Source organism: Bos indicus, chromosome 1 (genome assembly GCF_029378745.1).
Source record: "Bos indicus isolate NIAB-ARS_2022 breed Sahiwal x Tharparkar chromosome 1, NIAB-ARS_B.indTharparkar_mat_pri_1.0, whole genome shotgun sequence".
Lineage (NCBI taxonomy): Eukaryota > Metazoa > Chordata > Mammalia > Artiodactyla > Bovidae > Bos > Bos indicus.
The window spans coordinates 116278599-116287199 of NC_091760.1; positions in this window are offsets into that span (position 1 = coordinate 116278599).

Genomic DNA, 8601 nt, shown 5'->3' on the forward strand with positions numbered 1-8601 from the left:
GGTGGTCCACAGAGTGTTTATACTTTAAGTCGATGTATTATCTTTTCAAATGTTTTACTGTTAATGCATCTATTAATTATTCTCTGTATACACTTTGTAATTTGATACATATTCCAGGATTTTCTTCTAGGAAGCTGATCTGTATATGTAGTATTATGAAATTGATTATTGATATACAAATTCATTATCTCGGGCACATCATAAGAGTTGTGTATTGACTGATTGCTCCAATTCATAAATTTTACATTTGGGGAAAACAGAGTCATGGTAAAATATGCTCTGATAAGTATGAGAGTTTTTCTCAGAAAATTAAAAGTAGAACACTGTTCAAAGATTGTTTAAAAACACATAATTTCCCTGAAGTCCTCTTTGCTCCCTAATTATGAAGGACCCTGAAGTGACTTTGAGGTTGGTTATCTACCTAAAAGATCAAGTGGCAAGGATCGTCACTACAGGTTCTTACATTATTTAACCCACAGGAAGTTTCCTTTTTAGGCAAACTCTACTCAGAATTTGGGCAGATATCAGACCTCAGTTTTTCAAGCCATGTTCTTCCTATAAAAATATAGCCACACAATTCTTATCCCTGTGTTTTCATGAGAGTGGCAGGATTCCTATTGCAAACAATGAAAGATGTACACAGAGTTATGATTTGAGAAAGATAAACAGATGCTCTTCACTATTATATCCTAACAAGGCTTCTGTTATACATTATTAATTACTCTGGAAGTAACTCCAGGATGTTTAATACTTCTTCAAGAGATTTTAATAAATTTTCCTCACTTTCAGAGCTTATTGACTTTTTTTCTTAAAGCTTCAAGTTTGGCATTAAAAATCAAAGCCTGTCTGTTAATGCCAAAGATAATTGTTGAAAATTACAGCACTTAAATTGGTGACACTGCTGGTGCAGAAACAAATACAGTGCTACCCAGTGCTGTCGTATCCTCTTTGCTTTACTAGTACAGATTCTCACTAGCAAATCCGGATTAGCTACTCCAATTGCCTTTCCTACTCCATTTGCAATTGCCTACTCCAATTGCAAATGGTTTCTTACCTCTTAACTGGTGAGAAATTTTTAAAATATTTTCTTTGTCTCAATCAGAGCGTGAGTGATGAAATTTAAAAAACAAAAACAAAAAAACCTTAGATTTCTTTCTTGTCTGTCTGCACAAACCTCCTTTCAACTTCATGATTGTTTCTTCCAACTGGGATCTGGTTTACCAGGCCACAGGACTAAGCCACCCACTGTCTTGATACTCTCAGGTTTGAGTTAGAAGCTGTCACAGCAAGAACTTAAGATTGTTTAGTTCAACTCTCTCATTTATAAGATGACGAAACAGAACCAGAGATGTGAAGGGACCTGTTCAAGGTTATGCAGCTAGGTAGTGGAAGACTTGGTTTAGATTTTGGAGGTGGGGTGAGGCATTCTTCATTATACATTCATTGGGTTATGCAGCTCCTCTTCTTTATAATTTTAATTGTTTATTATGTAGATGTTGTTGAAAAATGGTCATTTCCTCCCTGCCTCTTCACTGAACAATATGAACATAATTTGCTCTGGATATCTGACAGGCTGATATCTTTGGTGGTGGTGGTTGACTGTCATGTGTACCCCTTTCCTTCCCAGGTAAGTGAGGAATGGGGTAAAGAATTACCCATTACTCTTGATGTCCACAAAAGTAATAAATAGCAGGTGCCTGCTATGACAGCTTTTGTAGCAGCCAGAATAAAGGATTATAACCTTAATATTGCCAGACACTCTCAACCAATAAACCTACAGTAGGACAAGTGATGTGAAGATACAGGGACAAAGATTTTGGCCTGGTGTAGGCAGCAGCGATGACAGTTCCTGGGTGAGCACTGGCAATGATGCCAGCGGCAGGCAATGTCCAAGACTGGCAAGGGCAGTGTCTGGCATCCTTCAGATATGGCCATCATGTCCAACCTGATGTTTCCTGAGGAGTAATTTTAGCTGTGTTCCAGGTACTCTGGCTTTCTTGGTTCCTACTTCTTTCCTGTGGTTACTTAATATTCTAGCTTTCCTGGAAATTTTGTGAGTATCCAGTAACCTTTTTGAGAAATTCTTTTTGGATTTAGCTCATCCAAAGTCAGTTCTGGTTACTTCCAAGAGGAACTCTGATAGTTACATAGCTTGAATAGAGAAGTTTTGTTTTCTGGATCTTGGAATATCCAATAAATATGGTTGCTCTGGTATACATTTCACTAGCAGAGAGATGAATCCAAAGCCAACTTAATTTCTCAACTGCCAATAAGTGATGGCTGCCCATTCTAGCCTCTCCAAAATATTCCCTATATAATTAGCAAAATATTTCAAGTAAAGTATGTTTCTCTCTCTTTATTTCAGAGTTGGGGTCAATTATTCCTTCCGTAAGTATTCCAAAGACTTTGCTTTAAAAGCTGTATGCATCATACACAGATCTAAAAAATTTTACTACGTTTGCATTATATTCATAAAGGCCTTCCTCCTACTATTGTTCTTTCCAAGTGTTAAGAGCGCTGGACCGGAAGTCTGGAGGACATAGATCCTAGTTCTTACCCTTCTTCCAACTGATTTGTCACCTTTGTAAATGATGGCATCTTTCTGGGCATCAATTTCCTGGGTGTAAAATGTGGGAAAGGAAAACCTGAAGAAAGTGGGCTGTATCACTTCTTCTTATATTGTTACTTCTTGCTTCACAGACTCTGATTTTAAAAGAAAATGTTGGAACAGGAGAAAATCTGTCCTGTTCCTTTCTCCCCATCTCCCCTAAGTAAGCATCAATATCCATCCTTCAATAAAATACAAGGAACAATATAAGCAGGAAAAAAAAACAACTTTTTTTTTTAATAGAAGCTCATGAAATACAGTAACTCAGTTTCAATTTTCTGGAGCTTTGCACAATAATTAACCTTAATTATTGCCTAGAGTAAGCAAACATGCACAACTCCAAGTTTTAAAAAGAATTCCATTCATTAAGATAAAAGAACCAGGCATAGGTAGAGTGATATTTTTTATGAAGTACTTGACTTGAAATTTTCTAACATCTGTAGAAAGTTAAAAAACAATCACTACAGTCATTTCAGTTACTCTGAAGCCAGCAATACATGAGTAATCCTTAGGCACTTTATGGATCCTACAAAATCATCAAATGATCTTCAAAAGTGTTTGCAGGAAGAACCACACCTCTTTTTTTCTAGGCATGGAAAAACCACGTAAAATAGACTCTCAGTGAAGCCAGCGTTGCAAGTAACAGACACAGAGTTTATTTTTAGAGACTAGGTTGCTATTCGGAGAAGGCAATGGCACCCCACTCCAGTACTTTTGCCTGGAAAATCCCATGGATGGAGGAGCCTGGGAGGCTGCAGTCCATGGGGTCGCTGAGGGTTGGACACGACTGAGCGACTTCCCTTTCACTTTTCACTTTCATGCATTGGAGAAGGAAATGGCAACCCACTCCAGTGTTCTTGCCTGGAGAATCCCAGGGATGGCGGAGCCTGGTGGGCTGCCATCTATGGGGTTGCACAGAGTCGGACACGACTGAAATGACTTAGTAGTAGTAGGTTGCTACTAGGACATAGTTGGACACTTTTTAGTCTGATTTAAACATACAAGAAATACCTTTCTGATCATTTATAAACTCTTGTCTCCACCCTACACAGAATATAAGATGTAAGGGTTCTAATAATAAGGACACAGTTAAATGCGTTGACAGGTGCTTTCTCCTTTAACAATTAATTTGGCCTAAGCAGTATCTAGTTAATGAGGCCTTAAAGTGTCAGGAATGAATAAGTGTGCTCTCCCCTAACTTCAACATGAGGCAATGGCAGACACTGCTCTTTTCAGCTTATTTAAGCTTATTTGGATGCTTTTCCTATTTATTCAGTGTCCCTTTAGTGAGAATGGTCATGGACTTCGAGCTGTCTCCTCCCTAAAAGACCGGCTTCACTGTCATGAGTCCCTCCCAACCCCTCCACCCTTATTGTAAGCTGACACTGTACTACTAATACAGAACTGCTGGCAAACAGCTGTAATTAGGAAGTACAAACTTGGTAGTATTAGGTAAAAGCAGTTTAGTTCTGAATTACCCTTGAGCATTTTTAGGAGGTGTGAAGTACTTTTTGCTTCTAATTAAAAGCAGAGGAAATACTGAATGAAGGCGAGCTTTGAACGTAAAGAAGAAGGTGTGTGTTTGGACAGGCTTTCTCCCTGCTATTTACTTCACTGAAGACCTGACTTCTCAAATTTCTTTAATAAGGACAAGCCACTTCATTCAAGCTTTCAAACTTAAAAAGATGATGGCCAAATTCTTAGGAGAGGCAATACAGTGTCTCAAATTCATATTAAGGGACACATGGCTGACATGAAGCTATTTTCTGAAGACTGGCTAAAAGAAAAAGGATAGGAAGAAAAAAACCTTAAGATGCTAAGAAATCTTGGAAACTGGGCAGGAAGCATAATTCATCCCCCAAGAAACATGGGACAAGCAGATATTTCAGAGGAAGTTGTAAACTAGTGGGATGCTTACCCATTCGGCATACTGAGAGGCTGCTAGACAACTTCTGTCTTAATCGGGGCTCCTTGGTCAGGTGTGGCTTGATGTCTAAAGAATACATCAAGCAAATAGAAATCCCAGTAGGGCTTTTTTTTCCTTGTCTCTCTTCACCTCTGGCATGTGAGCTCCTTGGGGTAAGGAGTATTACTGTTTTATTCACCACTAGATTGCCAATACCTGAAAGATCTGGTACATGATAAGGACTTAATAAATATTTGATATAAGAAGAAAGAAGGGAAGGAAGAGAGGGAAAAAAGGAGGAAGGAAGGAAGAATGGAAAGAGCGGAGGACCCCTGAGACCAACTAGTGGCAGAAAATTTTGAGGAGTGTGATTTTCAGTAGTCCAATGAGTGTGTAGGTATCTTTAAGAAATCTTGTCTGTGATGTGTGAAAACACCCAACACTCCCAACTGAGTGTGGTTATAAGATAGCTGACACAACATCCTCTTAGCTGAATTTGTTCCACTGTGTTCACTCACCCCAAGTTCCCTCTGGCTTCCAACTTACCTCCTACTACTTAGTTCCTCCCTCATGGAGCATCTAAACATGTCTGCATCACCCATCAAGCTGCCCTTGACTTGTGTTTGATTGCTGGTCCTCAATTGAGGTCTTCCCTATTTTTTTTTTTTTTGGAATTCACCACAACATCTGCAGAAAACCTGTGACTATCCAGGTGCTTTAGATTGAGCAGCAACTTTTATTCTGAACTGTGACCCCAGCCTGGCCATTGCTCAATCTTGTCAAGTCCTGTGATCATGATGTGGTCTAAATCTTAGGGTGAGATGGAGTCTTCAGAGAAGGGAACTAAAGTGTCAGCCTCTGCGGAGCTAGCAACAGCACAGGCTGAGGAAAGGGGAAGAGAGAAGAAAGGAGTTCTAGGGATGAGGGAGCACAGAAAAGGGGGATGGGAGTGAAAGCTTTACATACTTTAAAATCTGGCTCTGGCTTTGTCCTGTCTCACATGCTGACTGTACCAGCTCATAAAACATTTAGAGAGATGCACAACTGTGCAAACAGAGTGAATTGAAACCAGTTTTAGTAATTTCTCAATGAAGGTATTACCCTGTAATTCTCTGTGAACCAATTTTGCAAGCCCAAAGGGAATAATGGTTTGTTCTAGACAGGTCTATTAATGCTGGTCCCGTCCTCAGCTGGTTGGAAGGGAAGATTTCATTGCCTTCAAGTCCCTGCCCAGTATACACAATCATGTTCACTGGCCTCATCCATGAAATACGGTCAAAATAGCGTCTGCCTCCCAAGTTGTTATTGGGATTAAATGAATCATGTCTAGAGTTTTTAGGAGGTTGTCTGGCACATAGTAAGTATCCATTAAATGCTAGCAATGGTATTGACTGTGATGATATGAGATGAGAGTGATGATGATTATAAGGGATGTTAACACATCGTTGGCTATGATTGATTGGACAAGACAATCAAGGCCCAAAGCTTAACCCAAAGCAAACAATCCAAAAGTTGCACATTGCTTTATGATTTCTGCAATTGGTTTCAAAAGAGGAGCTAGAGCAATCTGGGTCCTTCCTCCGACAACCAACCAATGGAGATTGACAAACTTCAGGGGCTGGAATAGCCACAGTGAGAAGATTAAGATTGGGAGGAGAAACTAACTGAAACAGGGGTGGGGTGGGTGGGTGAAGAAGAGGCATTGTAAGAAATGCTCTCAGAAGCAGGGATACTTTGCATGAGATTGTATGCAGCCAGTACCCAGTCAGCTGTTCTCATTACATACTATTTTCTTGAATGTCTCTTAGGTTCTAACCCTCACTCCTGGCTTTTAGCTTTAAACACATCTGGGTTTGAATGTTTGTGTTTATGAGTCCAAAGAATCCGGACTGGATTTTAAAAATACTTTTTATAGTATAACTAATCATACTACAAAAAATAATGAGTCAGATATTATCTGGCTATAGGACTTCCTTTCAGTTGTGGCTTAACAGTTTTAGAACATACCAATGATTACAAGAGGCTTCCCAGGTGGCACAGTGGTAAAGAATCTGCCTGCCAATGCAGGAGACACAGGGACATGGGTTTGATCTCTGGGTTGGGAAGATCCCCTCGAGGTGGAAATGGCAACCCACTCCAGTGTTCTTGCCTGGAAAATACCGTGGCAGGCTACAGTCTATAGGGTGGAAAGAGTTAGACATGATTGAGCACACATGTGCACACACACACGTACCCAGAATTACAAACTGATACAGATTCAGCTGTTTATGAAAATTAAATTTCTATGGCTAGGCTCTTCTATGTAATTCTACCCTCACCTCCACTATAACATATTGCTAGATATTAGTGATCTCACCAGTGACTGAGATGGCAGAGGAAAGTGTCAGGTATGCAAACTCTAATGCCTACAGGATATTAATTCATAGACTGAATGCAATACAATACAGAGTAGTAGGAATGCTGCCAATCAAAGAGGCATACCCATCTGTGCCTTCAGGGCCCCTCCCCAAGAAGGGACTTCATCCTCATATCAATCTTTTCTTAGCTGGTGGAAGTATGTTCTGAATAAAAAAGCTAGAAATCCAAAATTTAAAAATTGCAGCCTTCTGTTTGTTGAATACTGGAAACTAAGTTTTTTTTTTTAAAAAAAGACGTGGCCCAAAGAAAATGTATCTGCAGACTAAACTTTATCTGAGGCTGTCAGTTTGCACCCTCTGATACAATATATAGGTTATGAAATATACTCTGGTAAAGAAACAGACGTTTTACAATTTATCACATTTCCTAAGTCCCCAGACAACTATGTGGTTATACTTTAGAAAGACAAGAGAGGGAAGACTTTGAAACATTTTATCAGAAGTAAATGAAAACTGTATATCAACACATCACAAAATTTTGAAAAAAAGAGTTAACATAATTATGTCTGGGGAGTGTGTGATTTCCTTGGTTCTGTCTCATCACAACAAAAATTTGAAGCAATGGACCAGTGTTTCAGCCCTCGGAAGGACCAGTATTACAGCTCTGTGTTACAGCTCAATTTTATTTAGAAAGCAAAGGAAAATACATCCTAAGGTATGAGGGCATGCTGACTCAAAAGATGTGAAGAAAAGAGAGAGACCCCTGGCCCTTTGGCTCCTCTTTTTATGTTTTTTCTCCTCCCCCTGGGCCTGCCCTATGTAAATTGGGCTAGCCAGGAGTGCTGTTTGTTTTACCTGAGGTCCTCACTCCAGTCCTCGGACCTTCCTTTGCTCTATTTTCTCAGGCTTTTCCCTTGCTTGTCTTTAGCCACTGCTATTCTGGACTCATTTTTCCTATTCTAACTACCTAACATTTCCCCCTCAAGAGACGGGAGGCCCAATTCTTTGGGAATAGGCACATCAAGGTCTCTCTGGCTACTTCCTGCTGAACTGGGATGGCAAGGGGCATTGGGCTGCCCCCTCTTGCTAGTCTCAGGCCTCAGGGTCCTTATAGCTGTGTCCATATAAGGGTGAGTGATATTTTCTGTGGTCGGCTCTAGTTTTATATATCCTTGTTGAACTGGCACTGCATGTTGTAGCTTGTTGACCTGGGCAGAGACAAAATGGGCTAGGCAATTGATAATACATGGAATAATCACAAGCAGCATCAATATGGTGATGACAGGGACTAGTAGGGGCATTAGCCAACTCTAAATTTCTATCACCAGGAGGATCCCCCAAAGAGAGATTGTGGCCACCCTGAGAACTCTCCAGCTCATTCTTTGAGATCCTGTAGGGTCTGAATGTTTTTCTTGAGTACTGTGATACTTCCTTTAACTTAGCTGGAGGTATTTACCCAGAAATAAGACGTCTCATTCAAGATGGCTCAAGTCCCTCCTTGTTCAGAAACCCTTGCAAGGGCCACACCGAGGTTGTTTCAGCCAGGTTAAACATGAGAAATGGCACCATAGATATCTGGGGAGTGTGTAATTTCTTCAGTTCTGTCTCGTCACAACAAAAATTTGAAGCGACAGACTAGTGTTTCAGCCCTCGGAAGGACCAGTGTTACAGCTCCGAGTTACAGCTCAATTTTATTTAGAAAGTAAAGGAAAATACATCCCTGAGGTATG